Genomic DNA, 18,433 nt, shown 5'->3' with positions numbered 1-18,433 from the left:
TCACACTAACCTGGCATTTGAAGAGAGCAAGATTGTGCACAGTATACTCAGTGTAATATGCAGACCAGAACTGTGCATAATATTCTAAGTGCGATATGGGGACCAGAACCATGCACAGTATTCTAAGTGTGATAGGGAGACCAGAGCTGTGCATACTATTCTAAGTATGATATGGAGACCAGAAGTTCACACAGTATTCTAAGTATGAGAAGGAAAGCAGAATTGTAAACAATATTCTAAATGTGATAAGGAAACTAGAACTGTGCACAGTATTCTAAGTATTATATGGAGACCAGAACTATGCACAATACTCTAACTGTTGTCTAACCAAGTTTCTATACAAGTTGAACATAACTTCTCACCTTATCAGAGTTTGCCCTGTATCTCACATCATTAACCTGACATTGTGATGTTCCACACCGATCCACCACGTCGAACCTCGCAGCAAATTGTGCTGCTCCCCAACTCGGACTCGGTGATGGTTAACTGGCTGCTCAGTGTGTAGGCTCAATTCTTTTTGATCAATGACGGGTAGATCTTCAATCCAGTGGTGATCGGCTCTTTATCTTCCTTCCAGAAAAGTCTGATGATGTCAGGGGAGTAGTCCATCACCAAACAGCCCTACGTGATGGAGCCATCGGTGCTGGGTTGTTCACAGGAGGGAACAGGGCGCAGAGGGTGGGGGGAGACCGTGTTACTGGGAAGGAATGGCCCATTGAACAAGTTAGACTCTGTAATCCGTGCTTATAAAAGAAATAAACAAATCGAAATTTGACTGCAGAATAAACTAATTCCACCATTTCTCCATCAAAGACTACACAGGCATTTGAGCTTCTGTCAGTTCTATCGTAAGCACTTGTCAATGCGCTGGTCAGGAACGCACCTCTCTATCACCGAGCTCTATCACATTACACAACAAGAACCTTTGCACAACTCGTCAATAAAGACGCCTTCATTGGATCATACAATAGCAAAACAGAGAAATGTTCCTGTTATTTCGGCCTGCATTTATTTCTCAATCAGCACCATTTCTTGTCCTTTATTTAATTGCAGTTTGGGGAAATTTGCTCTGTGCACGTTGCCTGCGGTTTATCAGTACAAAACAACAGTGACTGCACTTCAAAGTAACATCGGAATTCCTGCTTCGGACGTTAGCAAAAAACCCTCCAAACTTGCCTACCACATAATTCAACAGGTAGCATTTCCATAGTCTAGTTTCTAAGATGCAAGTTGTAAATGAACCGCGATTGAGTCGAATTTATTCCTTATTTTCTCAGCATTTGAGGGAGAGCGATGTCCTTCAGCGCACTGTGATCTGAGCTCTATTCCATCCTATTATATGCATGTCTCTTGAGTAGCCTGCTTCCTGCCACTCAATTAATAATCCGAATAAAATACCATTCCAAAATCCGATTAATTTGAAGTTACTCCTTAAATGGCCCGTTTCAATTCCCATTGTTGTTCTTGTTGTATAACAATGACATGGACTTGGTTACAGGGAATACAATTTCGAAGTTCAAAAATAATGCAAAACCTGGCAACGTAGAGAATAGTGAGCATGATAGCAGCAGACTCCATGAGGAGACAGATGGACCAGTGAAATAGGCTGGGACATGGCAATTACAATTAAATGCGAATCATTGAGAAGCGATGCAGATTGGGTGGAAGTTGGAGAGGCAGTATAATCTAAATAGTATTATTTTGAGGGGATGCACGAATAGAGAGATCTGGATGTACATATTCACAAATCTTTGAAGATGGCAGGGCAAACTGGTAAGGCTGTTAGGAAAGCGTATGGGATACTTGACTTTGTAAATGGGGCATTCACTACAAAATCAAGGTGGTTATGCTAAACTTACAGATCACGTGTTAGGCTTCAGCTGGACTATTGCGTACAATTTTGTAACCACAATGTAGGAAGGATGTCAAGCCCTTGGGGAGTGTAAAGGGAAGGCTTTTAGCTGGATGATGCCAGGGATGGGGTCTTCAGTTATGTCGAAAGATTGGAGAAGCTGGGATATTCTCCTTAGAGCAGAGGTTAAGAGGAGACCTAAGAGAGATATTCAACATTATGTCAGGTTTTGATATACTAACTCGGGAGAAATTGTTCCGCTGGAAAATAGGTGGGTAACCAAATGTCGCAGTTTTAAAATAATTGTGAAAAGATCAGAAGGTAAAATTCAGGTGATTTTTTTCACACAGAGGGTTGGTAATTTCAGGAATGCTCCAGGCAGTATCTCCTGTACGTCAGGAGGACTCATTTGCACGTTTATAATGTTAACTCTGGGGAGTTGGACTAAATTGGACAGCTCTTTCAGAGCCGGCACAGGCACAATGCCTGAATGGCCTCTTCCAATGCTGTGAGATGCTATCAGTCTACACGAGTCAGTGGGAATAGTTCTTCTAGATTTCATGGAAGGAAACACTTCATATTTTCGATACCTCTACCAGATCTATTTTTATTGTTCGTTATAATGAAAGAGGATATTTAAAATAAAGGGATCTTATGAATCTGACGCAAATTAGTCAATCGCATGCTGTTAGAAAGGCTTAAATTCATTGCGAATGATGACGTATTGCAGGTTGACTCTCTCTCTTTAAATGATTCACAGAATTGCAGCCCAGTGACTGTGTGCCTTGTGTTGTGACCCAGGCTATTAGCTGCATCTCGTCACAGTTTGTCCCTGCCTTTAACCTTCTCAGGAAGAATTGGACAACATAATGTTTCTAAACATGAGGTCCCCATGACGGTTATTTGAAGTGGGAGTCTCGATATTCTCTATTTTAATTGTGGAAATAACTTGTAACCTCCCATCAGATCAGAACAGGCGCTGCTTTCTGGAGCGTTATTCACTTCCTCAAACTGTTTGTTCTGAAAGTGAGCTGAGGATCAGGCCAATCATGTTCATTAGTAATCTGATGCTCAAAATGTTCAAACATTAATAACTCATTAAAAATTGGGCATTTTTTCAGAAAGAATATAAACATCAAAGAATGTGCGCTTTTTAATCTGGGCAATGGGACGAATTATTGTATATATCTGGCACGAGCAGTTTATCTGCTATCTGTTAGTCGCAGATAACGATGACTAGAACACTGCCTGACCAAGCACTCTCAGGTCAGATACAGCACGGATAAGAGAGCAAAGCTCCCGCTATGCTGCCGTGTGGTCAGGACAGGTATAGCAAGTGTTGCACACAGAGTAATATGTTATCTATACTATCCCGTCAAACATTCCCAGCTCAAGTACTGCAGAGATGTGCTACGAAATGTCTCCCCATAAAATGTGTTATCAAATTGACCGATTAATTAAGCACAATTATGACGAGTACAAAGAAAAGCTTCCAATACACTCTCCCATTAAAGCGCACCACCCCTCCAAAGCTCTGATTAAATAGAAGATCATTCTATATTGAAGGACGCAATTAAGTTCCACGTCCTTGTAAAGAAAAGGTTAAATACTGATTAAAGCTATCTCTGCAATGTCCCATAAAGCACTGCCAGATAAGATAACGCACGGGTTAGTTGCAGAGTAAAGCTTCCTATCAAACACTGTCAGGGCAGGTACAACCGGGTTAGAAACTGATTAAAGCTCCTTCGACTGTCTCACCGTAGTGTTTCGGAACTGCTCCTTCTGACTGTCACAATCTGGGTTACTGATCTCATTTCTACGGCGACTCCTCAACCTTAAAGTCAATCTTTCACGTTTCTCACATATACCAGTTTCTTAAATAACTGAATTAAGTGACACTCCCCGCAATACAGGATCACAACCCCGAAGGTTTACAACCCGTCAGGAGGACTCCTGATTCTCACACAGTGAGCAGGCGCACATAAACAGAACAGACACAAACGGTGTAACAAGGGTGCTCCAGGCAGAGAGAGACCAGTTCAATCTTTTAATTTCAATGAAGTTGTTTGATTTCTAGTTTATTTCTTGTCAATTTCCAACCACCTCAACGCTGCAGATTCTTTGAAATTAATGTGATATTAATTTGAGAGACTCTTCAACATCCAGCCATTTCCCCATCTCTGTCAACTATCTTGTAAACCGTGCAAAGATTAACTTCCCTGAAAGCAAGTATCTGGAAATAATTCACATTCCACGGGAATTGTCTGCCCGTCACACGGGACTCGGTGACAGAGTAAGAATGTCGCAATCCAGGAGACATATACAGTGATACCTAATCACCCACTGATTTTATATGTTTTCATCAGTAAATATAACCTGTAATATCATCGCGGCAAAACAGGAAATTAATTCACTAAAATCTGCAGCGACACCTTGTCGAACTCAGCACAGCCGAGTTATCAATGCATTGTTTTCTAAATTAATTTATGAATGAATTAAACATTATCTCCAACCCTTGAAATGTTGCAATAATTGTAATACTGACCAGTATGCAAAACAATTGTAAGGGCTCGCTTACGTTTTAATGAATTAGCACTTATGTTACATTCTAATTTAATGTTCATGTTAGCTGAATATTGAAAATAATCTGAGTGCCAGTCTGGCCCTTCCTCCTCAGAAGCATACCTACCTGGAACTTTTGAAATTAAATTAATGTGCTTGAATTTCAGCCATACAAATACAAGTAATTATTAATAATTTTAAAACCTTTTCTGCCTGATAACTTGTGATATATTATGGTTTACTTAACTTACCATAACAATTAATCAATATTACAATATTAAGCAGCATATTAATACATAACTACTCATAAATATACTTTATTTTTACTTAAATGGAATCAAATTTGAATAATTGACAATAATCACGCATTTCTACTATTGTCCCGCTCTCGACCGACACCTTTTTAAACTCTGCATGTTTATAATATCGCATAATCTGCGTCTATTCGCAGAGAATATTTCACATGATGGATTTGGGTGTGGACTAATTTAAATAGTTCTCTGTCCAGCCGGGGTCACAACTCCGATGGGCTGTAAACCGCTTGTTTACTAATGCTGGAATCTCGAGCTGAAATATTCTCCTCAACCTTAATCCCCAAAAAAGTTTTTATTAATTAAAATATATCCTTGCATTTTGCAGTCAGTAGCAGAGCCTCCGCTACTTAATAAGACAGACAATCTTTTAAAGTTCATAGAAACATAGAAAATAGCTGCAGGAGTAGGCCATTCAATGAGTTCATGGGTGAACACTCCAGTTATTCACAAAATGCCCGTAAGTTAATGATTAAATATATTCTGCTACTTCTTGAAAATAGTTTCCAGAATGGTCAGTGTAAAACTAGAGGATAACAATTCATTCAGACCATCTGGGGCACTGAAACTGAATGAGCAAATGGAGGAGAGACTTTGTTCATCAATTTAATATTAATAAGAATTAAACATAGCACTCAGATATGATTTGTGCTTTGTCTACCGTTCTATTCCGCATACAGCAGCGTTTTGGGAGATAGGACTTTGTATCAAATTCGAAATCAGATGAACCTTTTGTAAGTAAATTAATCTGCTTGAATTTCAATGGATTATTTGCTTTCTCCAGCCATACGCAGTCGGAACCTGCCTTGAATTTCAATATAATTACATGAACAATTCTTTGACTGCCAGCGATGCCTCTCTCTCAGCTTTTGTTCTTGCAAAGTGTTCGAGATTAACTTAGTGATAATTTTATCAAACAACACACAATATTGATTCAATAACAAATTTCGGCTACACAGTGAGAATGTCACACCCCGGCAGATATATTAAATTGACAAAATGCAATTTGCAACACGGCTTCAAGTTATAATTAATTGCACTCAGTCATTCATCTGTGTAAACAGGAGGTAGCAAGTAATTGAACTCCCGACTCAAACTGAACACAGCGGTGGAATCAGTATGTTGTTAATGAAATAATTGCAGGCATAATTAACAACTGTATCCAGCCTCTAAAAGTTTCTGCTTCCCTTAATAGTGCCCAGTGTAGAGCAGGATTTTTGAAGGTGAATAATATTAAGTAAATGAACATTGGACTTATAGCATATTTTAATAACATTCGGAGATATTATTGCATTATAATCGGTTGGTTAATAGTAATTTAATTCAACTACAACCTGAATAAGTTAATTATGTAGATGGCAACTAGTTACATTTCACATATTAAAATACCAGCATCGTCAACATAGATTAATAGTTGAATATATAATTATCACTTCAATAATTGTGATTTTAAAATACCTTTCAATGATTTCTGATGTCTAAACCCGTCCTGTTCTTTGCCTACCTACTGTTTTCAAACAGTTTCAAAATACATATCGTGTTTGGATTCGATCAGAAACCTGCTGCTACCCGCTGTCACCGATATTAAACATGGTAGAAACGCCAAACAGCTTCACAAATTCTAAGTATTCTGAGTAACACAGGCACGAACTCTCCTCAGAAGATCAACACTAAATCACATCGCTGAGGGGCGGAATCCCTCGACAGAACCTTTCATGGAGCAGATCCGTAATTCTATAAACCCTTTCAGCAGAATCAAATATATCATTGCAAAAAAATCTCATTACACAATCACCGAACCCGACTCACACTGAAATAACTAATGATTGAATTCAACAGAAATATAAAATACTGACAGAGAATTGTGATTCGATGGATCATGTTAAATACATTAATTTGTAAGTATAGCATATTTAAATAATAATTGGTGATATTACTACGTTATAATAATGTTAATTTAAATGTGTTCCAGCTGGAAATATGTTAATTTTTCAGTTCTTAATTACAGCTCACGTATTGAATCTGATCATTCGGGAACATTCGGTCAGGAGATGACAATGTAATTTTCATGAAAAAACTTAAAATTCCTTAAGGGTATTTACTGATCACTAAGCTTTCTGCTTTGTGCCTACAATGTTCTTTTAAACACATTCAAACACAATGTTTGCATTCGATCAGAAAAACTGCAGCAATCATGGGTCACCAAGATTAAACATTGCAGAAACGTCAAACAGTGTAATAATCATTAAGTATTTAAAGTAACCTAGACACACAGTCTCGTCAGCAAATAAATACCAAATCACATCAACAACATTTTCTGTGGAGAAACAGTTGAATTCTATAATCACTTTGCAGCAGAATCACATTGAACATTGCAAAAAATCTCAAAACAAAATCCACCGAACCCAAGTTTCAGTGAACAAAGTAATTATTAAAATAAACAAAAATATAAAATAAAGACACAAATACAAGTGTTACTGAATCAGTGAATGCTCCTTACCTGCAGTCACCGTCACCATGGTCCCTTGTCCCCAGTAGCCCATTGCGTAACACAGTGAGACACGTTGTGTCAAATACTCCGGCGGACTGTTAACTGTAAAATACAGAGATTAAATTCCACACAGCTCTAAAAACACGATTCCGACTCTCGTAAGAGTGAATCAGCGAGATATTTCATTTTTTACCGTTCATTATATTTACAAAAATGATTGGAATACTTCTGAAGCATCTGTGCATGTTCAACATGGCAATCAATAGTAATAAAGAAGAAAACTGTTACACATTTAAATATATATATATATATAACTTATTTCTAATTATTTTTATTTAAGCCTCAGTTCCTTCGACGCTCCTGGCGTGGTAATGGTCGCAGGTTTGAGCAAACTCCCTGTCTGGGGTTTTTGTATGGAGAGCTCGCTCTGTATTTCACCGTGACCCACTCCCGTAGTCCTTCCTTGCACAGTAATAGATGGCGGTGTCTTCGCTCCTCATGTTCTTCATGTCCAACGTGAAGATGTTGTTTGAAGTGTCTTTGGATACAGTAAATCGGCTCTCAATCCCTGGGACGTTATTCTTGTTCGATGGAGTGTAATAGTAAACCAGCCACTCCAGCTCCTGTGCGGGAACCTGGCGGACCCAGTTCATGCCATATCCGCTAAGATCGAACCCGCTGGTTTACAGGTCAGTCTCAGGAAGCCTCAGGAAATCCTGGTCTTTGCCTCGGGCTGAGTCAACACCACATCCGACTGGACACCTGTAAAAATAATCAAAATACCCCGAGGATCAATCCTCGAGAAATGATTCCTGACTCTGTAAAATTCCAGAGAGAGACTTTCACTGAGACAGTAACAATGAGAGAATTGGACAATAAAATCTACACACGGGAAAGTAAAGCCAGCAACAGAACGAAAGCAATCGCCGACCTCATCCTCATGGCAATGTGTGGTGACTGGTTCCGGCAAGAACTCACTGAGCAAACCCACTCCCAGACTGTTGTATTGCGCTCCCAGTGGCCGGCAGCTAAATACCCGGGTGATGGGGGCGAGGTGAAAGGCGCCACCCATTGATTCCCTGATAGAAGCGGTTTCTGGATCCACGTCACTCCTTCCACATCACCAACAGAATGGACTCACATCTGGACTGTAAATTAAATCCGTTTATTCCTCACTCTTTCACAGGGGATGTAAATCTTTGAGAATGAATTACCTAATCAGGATCTAAAGACACTGCCAGTTTGTGCTTTTACATCTCCCGCTATCTATCCATGCAACTGTACCAATAAAGTATCCCCTATAATCTGAATTGATATCACTCTATGTAACCGAGTGCGGTAGATGGGTAATGTGATTCTATTTACAGTGTACTTGGCTGAAGCTACACTTTTGTTCTGGAGATGAGATCATATTCCTCACATTATAAAATTGTCTCTCACTGCATTTCACTAACTGCCCCTGAGTCTGTGACTCTAAGACAGCCGTTTGTAAATTTAGCTGTAAAATAAGTCCGCTTGTCTGATGATTAAGGAGTGAGTTGACGAAGACACATAAGAAAGTGGGGCCCGCCCGCTTCAGACCAGCGTTTTATGAGAGAAGCTGGTGAATCAGAATCGATAATGTGATCAGCAAACCTCGACATCCAAAGCCTTGCAGCTAACTTTAATAGCGACCGAATGTGTAACAGACACGGGTAACAGGAACACGGTGTATCAGGACATAGTGATATGTTGCAGAATATCACAGGAATAAATGCTTCATCTCCAGCAGAAACAGATCACAATCTGGGGCCTTTCACCACCCACTGGTAGCCGGGCTATGACAGGGCTTGTTCAGGGATCCAAATCATTTCAAATTACACGACACACTGCGCGGCTACTAATCACGAATAATGGAGACATTAGTTTAGACCAGGCGCAAAATTCTGTGAGAATATTAAAGAAGTGCAGCTGGCACTTCTCTGTGAGAATAATTCAAGGCAATTCAACCTGTTTTAGTTAATTTCCGAATCCCACTCATCTCATTACAGTGTGGGGTGAGGACATTAAACCTCTCTCCAGCATTTCATGCTGTACTGAATAAATCGACTGAAAGATTTAGAATGGTCTTTATTTGGAAATAGTTTTCATTAGGTACCGTGTGGATCAATTCATTATTTTCCGATCCTGTTTTGTAATATTGTGAGCATGCAATTTACGTAAAATCATTCTTGAGATGTTATACTATGTAAAATGTTTCTTATTTTAAAAGTTCGACTGAATAATGTAATATTTAAATAGTTAAATACCATCTTTCTCTCATTCTTGTTCACGCTAATCTGACCCGCACAATATTTGGCAGTAACCAAACCGACTGCCGTCAGCGAGCATCGAACACCAGTGTCATTTTCAGAAAGCATCTGGGGTTCTGTGCACTCCATCAAAGGTCAGTTTTCTCACTACTGACCGCATGCCTGGAAGCCAACTTCAAAACATTCACATTGTCAAAAGACCTATTTATATACACATCTACCCAATAACAGAACTGGTGTTAAGTTAAATTTTTTCGTTGTGTAAATGTGTGTAACTGTTCACATATTGCAGGAAAGGAAATATATCCAAAGTCTCAGACACCATGTCAGTAGCAGCAGTCAGCTGGAGTATCAGTACCACACATAACTCTGTAATAGATAGATGGATAGATAGATAGATAGATAGATAGATATATAGATAGATAGATAGATAGATAGATAGATAGATAGATAGATAGATAGATAGAAAGATAGATAGATAGATAGATAGATAGATAGATAGATAGATAGATAGATAGATAGATAGATAGATAGATAGATAGATAGATAGATAGATAGATAGATAGATAGATAGATAGATAGATAGATAGATAGATAGATAGATAGATAGATAGATAAACAGATAAACTAATATATAGAAAGAGGGATCCCACAAAGATCAGTGATGGGTCCACTATTGTTCACAACTTATATTAACAATTTAGATTTTGGAGTCAAACACACAATTTCCAAATTTTACCAATGCACTTGGGGCGGGCGGGTCGGCGTGTAAATACTGTGGAACACTGCAACTAATTAAAATAATACATGAATTGACTAATTCATTTCAGCACAGACAAGTATGAGTTATTACAGTTTGGTAAGACAAATAAGGAGGTCACTCATCACGTTTAAAATAAGAACCTATGCGGGATGGAGGAACACAGGTCTCTGAGAATGCAATTACGCACATCACTAAAGGTAGCGACGCAGGTTAATAAGCTATAAAAAGAAGAACACTTACACTCGGGTTTATTTCTAGAGGGATAGAATTGAAAAGTGCAATAGTTATGCTAAACTTGGTTAGACCACACTTGTCGTACTTTGTATAATTGACCAATCCCCCGCCATTTCCCTGAAGCCCTGCATATGTTTCCATTCAGATATATGGATAGTGCAGGGAAGGGGAGTTGAGGTAGAAGAGCAGCCATGATCCCGTTGAATGACGGAACAGGCTCGCTGAACCATATGGCCTACTCCTGCTCCCAATTCCTATGTTCTTATGTTGTGATTTCCGAGGAAATATGGACATTAGATACTCAATCTCTCCTGATAGAACAGCCTCACGCCCCCGCCGCCGTCCCAGGAATCAGATCAGTCTGATGAACCTTAGATGCACTCCCTCCAAGGCAAGTGTATCCTTCCTTAGATAAGGAGAAGAAAACTGTGCACGATACACCAGGTGTAGTCTCAGCAGAGCCCCATATAAGTGCATGAAGACTTCTTTTTTCTAATACTCTAATCCCTTTGCAATAAAATGTTGCTTACCATTTGCTTTCCTAATTGCTCACTTTGGCTCCATGTTAGCTTTCTGTGATTCGTGTACAAGGCCATCCAGGTCTTTCTGAATAACAATATTACCCAGTTTCTCAGCATTCAAAAATTATTATGCGTCTCTATTTGTCCTACCAAAGTGCGTAACTTCACACTTCTCCACATTATACTCAATCTGCCATGTTCATGCCCACTCACTTAACCTGTCAATATCCCTTTGCAGCCTCCTTACTACATCCTCACTGTTTACTGTCCCACCTACCTTTGTATTGTAAAGTACGCTAATTTAAGTCATCTTTCTATACACGTGTAGAAGCTCGAACAATCTGTTTGTAGATTATTGATAGCTTATTTAATTTTATATTTCTCCCATATTATCAGTTGCATGTGCATCTTTTGCAGAATTCCAAAATCTTCCCAATTTTTGGGCTTATTACTCTTTTTGTCAACATTCCATGGCTGTTAATTTCATCTATTACTATCTTTAACTTCCTTTGTTAGCCACGGTTGGACCATTTTTCCTGTGAGGTTTTTATTCATTATGGATGTTTATCTAATCTGACGGCTCTGTATGATGAGCTGAAGGTGAATTTGCAATAATAATTTTGCTAATTCCGCCCTTGATACTTCCTGATCATCTGCACCTCTTGTGGTTTGTTCTAAAAAAAATCCTCTGGTTAAACGTTCAAGCAAGTTATTGTAGTGGGTGTTATGAATCATGTTTAAAGTAAGCTCTGGAGCTTGCAGTAGATGTCGTTTATCAGCAGGTGGCGACAGAGATCATATTGATACATGAGTCATGTGGAGACAGATGTTGCTGAGCATTTCAGTCACCGTCCGTTTTGTCAAAACAAGTAAAACAATATAATTAATGCTTCTCAGTCAGTCAAATTTGAAGGGAGCATGTATCCTTAGAAATAATCTGAAGGACAAATAAAGATTGCATTTTTTTCAATCCACATTTTAAGAAGATTGTCGGGCTCTTGTCGAGGATGCAGAGGAGATTGGTGGAAGGCATGAGGGAGTTCAGTTTTGTGGAGACGAGAGAGGATGGGTTTATTCTTATTATAGCAGGGTATGCTTAGGGGAGAATTAACAGATGTTTTCAAAATTGTGAAGGGGTTTCATTGAGTTAATAGTAAGGTGGGGATTCTATCGGTAGGTCTATCGGTAACCAGAACACAAAGATTAAGATGAATGAAAAAATAAATCCAGACGGGAGATAAGGAGATTTTTTATGCAGCGAGTAGTAATAACCTGGAATGCAGTGTCTGAAAGGGTGATGGCAGCAAATGTAATTATAACTTTCAAATAGGGAAATCAATATATATTTGAAAAGGAAAGATGATCTGGGTAATACAAAGAGAGACAGTGTCGAGGATAATATAAACAGTGACAATGCCTGGCGTATTATAAAAAGAGACAGGGTCTCGTGTGATATAAACTGACACAGTGTCTACTGGCATATAAACAGAGACAAGGTCTAGTGTAATACAAAAAAAGACAGGGAAGACAGGGTCTAGTGTAATATAAACAGAGATAGTGTCAGAAAGAATATAAACAAAGATAGTGTCTGGTGTAATATAAACAGAGACATGGTCTAGTGTAATATAAACAGAGACAGGGTCTAGTGTAATACAAACAGAGACAGGGTCTAGTGTAATAAAAACAGGGATAGTGTCAGAAAGAATATAAACAGAGACATGGTCTAGTGTAATATAAACAGAGACAGGGTCTATTTTAATATAAACAGAGACAGGGTCTAGTGTATTATAAACAGAGACAGGGTCTAGTGTAATATAAACAGGGATAATGTCTGGAAGAATAAAAACAGAGACAGGGTCTAGTGTAATATAAACAGTGACAGGGTCTAGTGTAATACAAACAGAGACAGGGCCCAGTGTAATATAAACAGGGATAGTGTCAGAAAGAATATAAACAGAGGCAGTGTCTGGTGTATTATAAACAGAGACATGGTCTAGTGTAATATAAACAGAGACAGGGTCTAGTGTAATACAAACAGAGACAGGGTATAGTGTAATATAAACAGGGATAGTGTCAGAAAGAATATAAACAGAAACATGGTCTAGTGTAATATAAACAGAGACAGGGTCTAGTTTAATATAAACAGAGACAGGGTCGAGTCCAAAATAAACAGGGATAGTGTCTGGAAGAATATAAACAAAGACAGGGTCTAGTGTAATATAAACAGGGACAGGGTCTAGTGTAATACAAACAGAGACAGGGTCTAGTGTAATATAAACAGGGATAGTGTCAGAACGAATATAAACAGAGGCAGTGTCTGGTGTAATATAAACAGAGACAGGGTCTAGTGCAATAAAAACAGAGACAGGGTCTAGTTCAATATAAACAGAGACAGGGTCGAGTCCAATATAAACAGGGATAGTGTTAAGAAGAATATAGACAGAGACAGGGTCTAGTGTAATATAAACAGAGACAGGGTCGTGTTTAATATAAAAGGACACAGGGTCTAATGTAATATGAAGAGAGACAGGGTCCAGTGTAAAATAAACAGAGACAGGATCTAGTTTAATATAAACAGGGACAGGGTCCAGTATAATATGAACTGGAAGAGGGTCTAGTGTAATGTAAACAGAGGCAGGGTCTAGTTTAATATAAACAGAGACAGCGTCTAGTACAATATAAACAGAGACAGGGTCTAGTGTAATATAAACAGAGACAGAGTCTAGTGTAATATAAACAGCGATAGTGTCTGGAAGAATATAAACAGAGACAGGGTCTAGTGTAAAATAAGCAGAGACAGGGTCTAGTTTAATATAAACAGAAACAGGGTCCAGTGTAATATAAACAGAGACAGGGTCTAGTAGAATATAAACAGAGACAGGGTCTAGACTAATATAAACAGAGACAGTCTCTGGTATAATATGAACTGGGAGTGGGTCTAATGTAATGTAAACAGAGGCAGGGTCTAGTGTAATATAAACAGAGACAGGGTCTAGTACAATATAAACAGAGACAGGGTCTAGTGTAATATAAACTGGGACAGGGTCTAGTGTAATATAAACAGAGACAGGGTCCAGTGTAATAAAAACAGAAACAGAGTCTACTTAATATAAACAGAAACAGGGTCTAGTGCGATATAAACTGGGACAGGGTCCAGTATAATCTAAACACCGACAGGATCCATTATAATATAAACAGGGACAGAGTCTTGACTAATATAAACAGAGACAGTGTCCAGTATAATAAAAACTGGGACAGAGTCTAGTGTAATATAAACAGAGACAGGGTCTAGTACAATATAAACAGAGACATGGACACGGGTAATATAAACAGAGACAGGGTCTCGGGTAATATTAACAGGAACAGGATCTTAAGAGAGACAGGTTCTAGTGTAATATTAGATAGAAGTACAGATAGATGGATAGAAGTACGAATCGACGGACGGACGGACAGACGAATGGACCGACCGACCGAACGACAGACAGATAGACAGTCAGACCACATGAAGATTCGCATGGCTGGAATGTTACTATCAAATTATTCCAGACATTCTATATGTTTAAATTACTCTGGACCCTGTTTAATTATAACTACATCTCTCTTTTCGGATTGCACAAGGCCCTGTCTCAGTTATTACTGCACTAGACCCTGTCTCTGTTTATATTATGCTCGGCTCTGTATCAGTTATCACAGTACTGGACCCTCCGTTATAATACATTAGACCCATTCTCAGTTACTACTGAACTAGACGCTGTCACTGTTTATATGACCGTACACCACGTTTCTGTCAATATTTCACTAGTTCCTGTCTCGCTTTATATTACACTCGACATGTCTCAGTTTATATTGCACTAGAAAATGTCAATGTTTCTACTACAATAGTTCATGTATTAGTTAGTATTAGAGCACTTTATCCTTTGTTATATTATGTTGGACTCTGTCACTATTTATATTATACTATCCCCTGTCTCTTTATAATAGATTGGTCCTGTCTCTGGTTATATTACACTAGACCCTGTCTCTATTTATATTACACTCGACCCTGTCTCTATTTATATTACACTAGACCCTGTCTCTGTTTATATTATACTAGACACTGTATTTTTTACATTACACTAGACACTGTCTCTGTTTATATTACACTAGACACTGTCTCTGTTTATATTACACTAGACACTGTCTCTGTTTATATTACACTAGACACTGTCTCTGTTTATATTACACTAGAAAATGTATTTTTTATATTACACTCGACATTGTCTCTGTTTATATTACACGATACCCTTTATTTTCTATATTACACTAGACACTGTCTCTGTTTATATTACACAAGACCCTGTCTCTGTTTATATTACACTAGACGCTGTGTCTTTTTTTTTTACACTGGTCCCTGTCATTGTAGATATTACACTATATCCTCTCTCTGTCTATGTTACACTTGGACGCGTCTCGGTTATTACTGCACTAGACCCTGGTGTATATATAGGTCAAATCGAGCAATCCATTTGGCTGAGGGTCAGACGTCGCACTGATGTAGCAATGGCGACCAAATCACGTTGATGACGCTGCTTTGTTGTAAACAATGACGTCACCCATTGTTTACGTGTTGCTGACGTGATGATGTCAAACAGGTAAACACGAAATGCAATATACAGGAAGTTGCACTGACAAAAACAATTTTCTGCGATAGTGATATCACACTGTCCATTAAAACATTCCCAGGGCAGGGACAGCGCGGGTCTATGCAAAGAAAAGCTCCCTCGATGCTGTCCCGTCAAACACTCCCAGCTCAGGTACAGCACGATTCGAAAAACAATAAAGCTCCCTCTACACCGTAACATCAAAATCTCCAAGGGCAGGTACAGCACGGTTTAGATAGAGAGTAAATCTTGCTCAACACCGTCCCATCAAACTCTCCCAGGGCAGGTACAGCTCTGGTCTATGCAGAGTAAAGCTCCCAAAACACTGTCCCAGCAAAGACTGCCAGGGCAGGTACAGCACGGGTAAGCTATAGAGTAAAGCCCCCTCTATACCGTCCCATCAAACTCTTCCAGAGCAGGTACATCACTGATCTATGCAGAGCAAAGCTCTCTCGAAACCGTCCCATTAAACACTCGCAGGGCAGGTACAGCACGTAGTTAGATGCAGAGTAAAGTTCCCGCTACAGAGTCACATCAAACACCCAAGATCATTGAGTTCACACGACATATTTTATTATAAAGCTGCCATTCCGCACACCTACCAATTTGGTGTGAGGCCTGGAAATAGACCTTAGAGAACATTTTTGTTAGACATTGACTTCTTATTGTGAGGTAAAATAATGACGCATTCTTTACAGGCAAGGCAAAAGGTGGGGATATTAGAGAGAGGCAGAGAGGGAGGGGATGCAGGGAATTGCCACGAATACATTTGAGCTGTGACTATGTATGGTGACTGGAATCTTTCCCCATTCTGGCCGCGGATAACATCGTTGATTTGTTCACCAATAACTGAAAAAAAATATCCCAAACATCAATTGTTGCTGGAATCCGTTGAGACATTAGCGTTTCTTTCTCTGTTTATTTCTATTCTGTCGTTCACTATTCTAATCTGGGACTTCTATTTCTGCGTTTATTTACAGAAACACCTCACAGATTTCCATGAAGTGTTCATGGCAGCAAAAGCAGATCCACAAAGTAATTTACTGATTAGTTTTAACTCACAGCACAGGTTTATTTTATGAATATTGGTAGTTGGTACAAAGAAATGGAAATATCTCCAGCTGTGACATCGGTTTTTGGTTTGTTCAATTAGAAGAGATATGATTTATATCAAAGGGAACATATTAAAATTAATAATTCAATTCTGAAAATTCTGCTACCAAAGTCAATGGAACCTCGCTGAACAGATCAGTAATTCACTGAATGTCCATTTAGCGTAAGATTCCAGCCACTTAAACTAAACAAGTTAACAATGCGACCAGAGGATTCACCCATTGCAACGTGTATTTTAAATGTTGACTTTTAGAAATAACTTTCACGATTTTCACGTCCTCAGAATGTCCAAAAGTGCTTTATATTGAAGTACGTTTGAAGTGTAGTCACTTTTGTAATGTAGGAAACGTGGAGTCAAATTGCACACAGCAAACTCCCACAAACATAATGTGATAATAACCATAGAATCTGTTCTTTAGCGATGCTGGTTAATGGATAAATATGTGTAATGGACTTCGGGGTGAACTCCCCTGCTATTTAAAATAGTGCCATTCAATCTCTTACATCCAACTGTAAGCGAAGACTCAGCAGATGTAACGTCTCATCCGAAAGACTGCTCCACCGTCAATATAGCCCCCCTCCCCTTCTCCTTCGGTACTGGTACCGGGAGTGCCAGCCAAGATTATGTGCTCAGTCTCTGGAGAGGGGTTGTGAACCCACAGCCTTCTCACTCAGAGGTGAGAGTGATCCCATTGTACCAGGGCTTTAGCACGTCACAGCTTAATTTTTTAGATGTTGTCATTTAGTTCAGAGTGTCCAAAGTTCAAAGCCTGAGACGAGTCTTACACAGTCGGTTTAATTCCCTCGGATAATACTCTTATCTTGCCTGGGATGATATTCTGGCACTGTTGTAAAATGGGATCAAATCTTAGCGACTCCTCATCTGGATGTTCATGAGGTGCATCAGTAGAACGGCTGGAAACTGGGACGGTGCTCCTTATATCCGAGAATGTTAAGGCAGATTTAATAGTGGCGATCGAAATTATGAGGAGTTTTAATCAAGTAAATAGTTAGAAACCTTTGCCACTGGTAGGACGGACAGTAACCACAAGCCGGAGATTTAAAATGGATTACTGCACTAGACCCTGTCTCTGCTGAGATTACATTAGACCATGTCCCTGCTTACATTGCACTAGACCCTGTCTCTGTTTATATTACACGAGACCCTGTCCCTATTTTCATTACACGAGACCCTGTCTCTATTTATATTACAGTCGCTTAAACAAAGGGGACTACAGTGGGATGATGGCAGAGTTGTCTAAAGTAGACTGGAAACGCTGACTAAACGGTGGCACAATTGAGGAACAGTGGAGGACTTTTAAGGAGCTATTTCATAGTGCTCAACAAAAATATATTCCAGTGAAAAAGAAGGGCGGCAAGAGAAGGGATAACCAGCCGTGGATAACCAAGGAAATAAAGGAGAGTATCAAATTAAAAACCAATGCGTATAAGGTGGCCAATGTTAGCGGGAAACTAGAAGATTGCGAAAATTTTAATCGACAGCAAAGAATGATTAAGAGAGCAAAAGAGAAAGGAAAGATAGATGACGAAAGTCAATTTGCGCAACACATAAAAACAGATAGTATAAGCTTTTACCGATATATAAAACGGAAAAGAGTGACTAAAGTAAATGTTGGTCCCTCAGAAGATGAGAA

At 39.1% G+C, this 18,433-nt stretch overlaps 1 pseudogene; it reads right to left on the bottom strand.

The window, feature by feature from the left end:
* Positions 1-507: 507 nt before the first annotated feature.
* The window catches only part of LOC139235560 (igW heavy chain V region W26-like), a 29,847-nt pseudogene continuing 11,921 nt past the window's right edge, over positions 508-18,433 (bottom strand).

The sequence above is a fragment of the Pristiophorus japonicus genome, chromosome 23, assembly GCF_044704955.1.
Source record: "Pristiophorus japonicus isolate sPriJap1 chromosome 23, sPriJap1.hap1, whole genome shotgun sequence".
Classification (NCBI taxonomy): domain Eukaryota; kingdom Metazoa; phylum Chordata; class Chondrichthyes; family Pristiophoridae; genus Pristiophorus; species Pristiophorus japonicus.
Note: the sequence above shows the minus strand (reverse complement) of the source record. Positions and strands in the feature narration are given on the sequence as shown.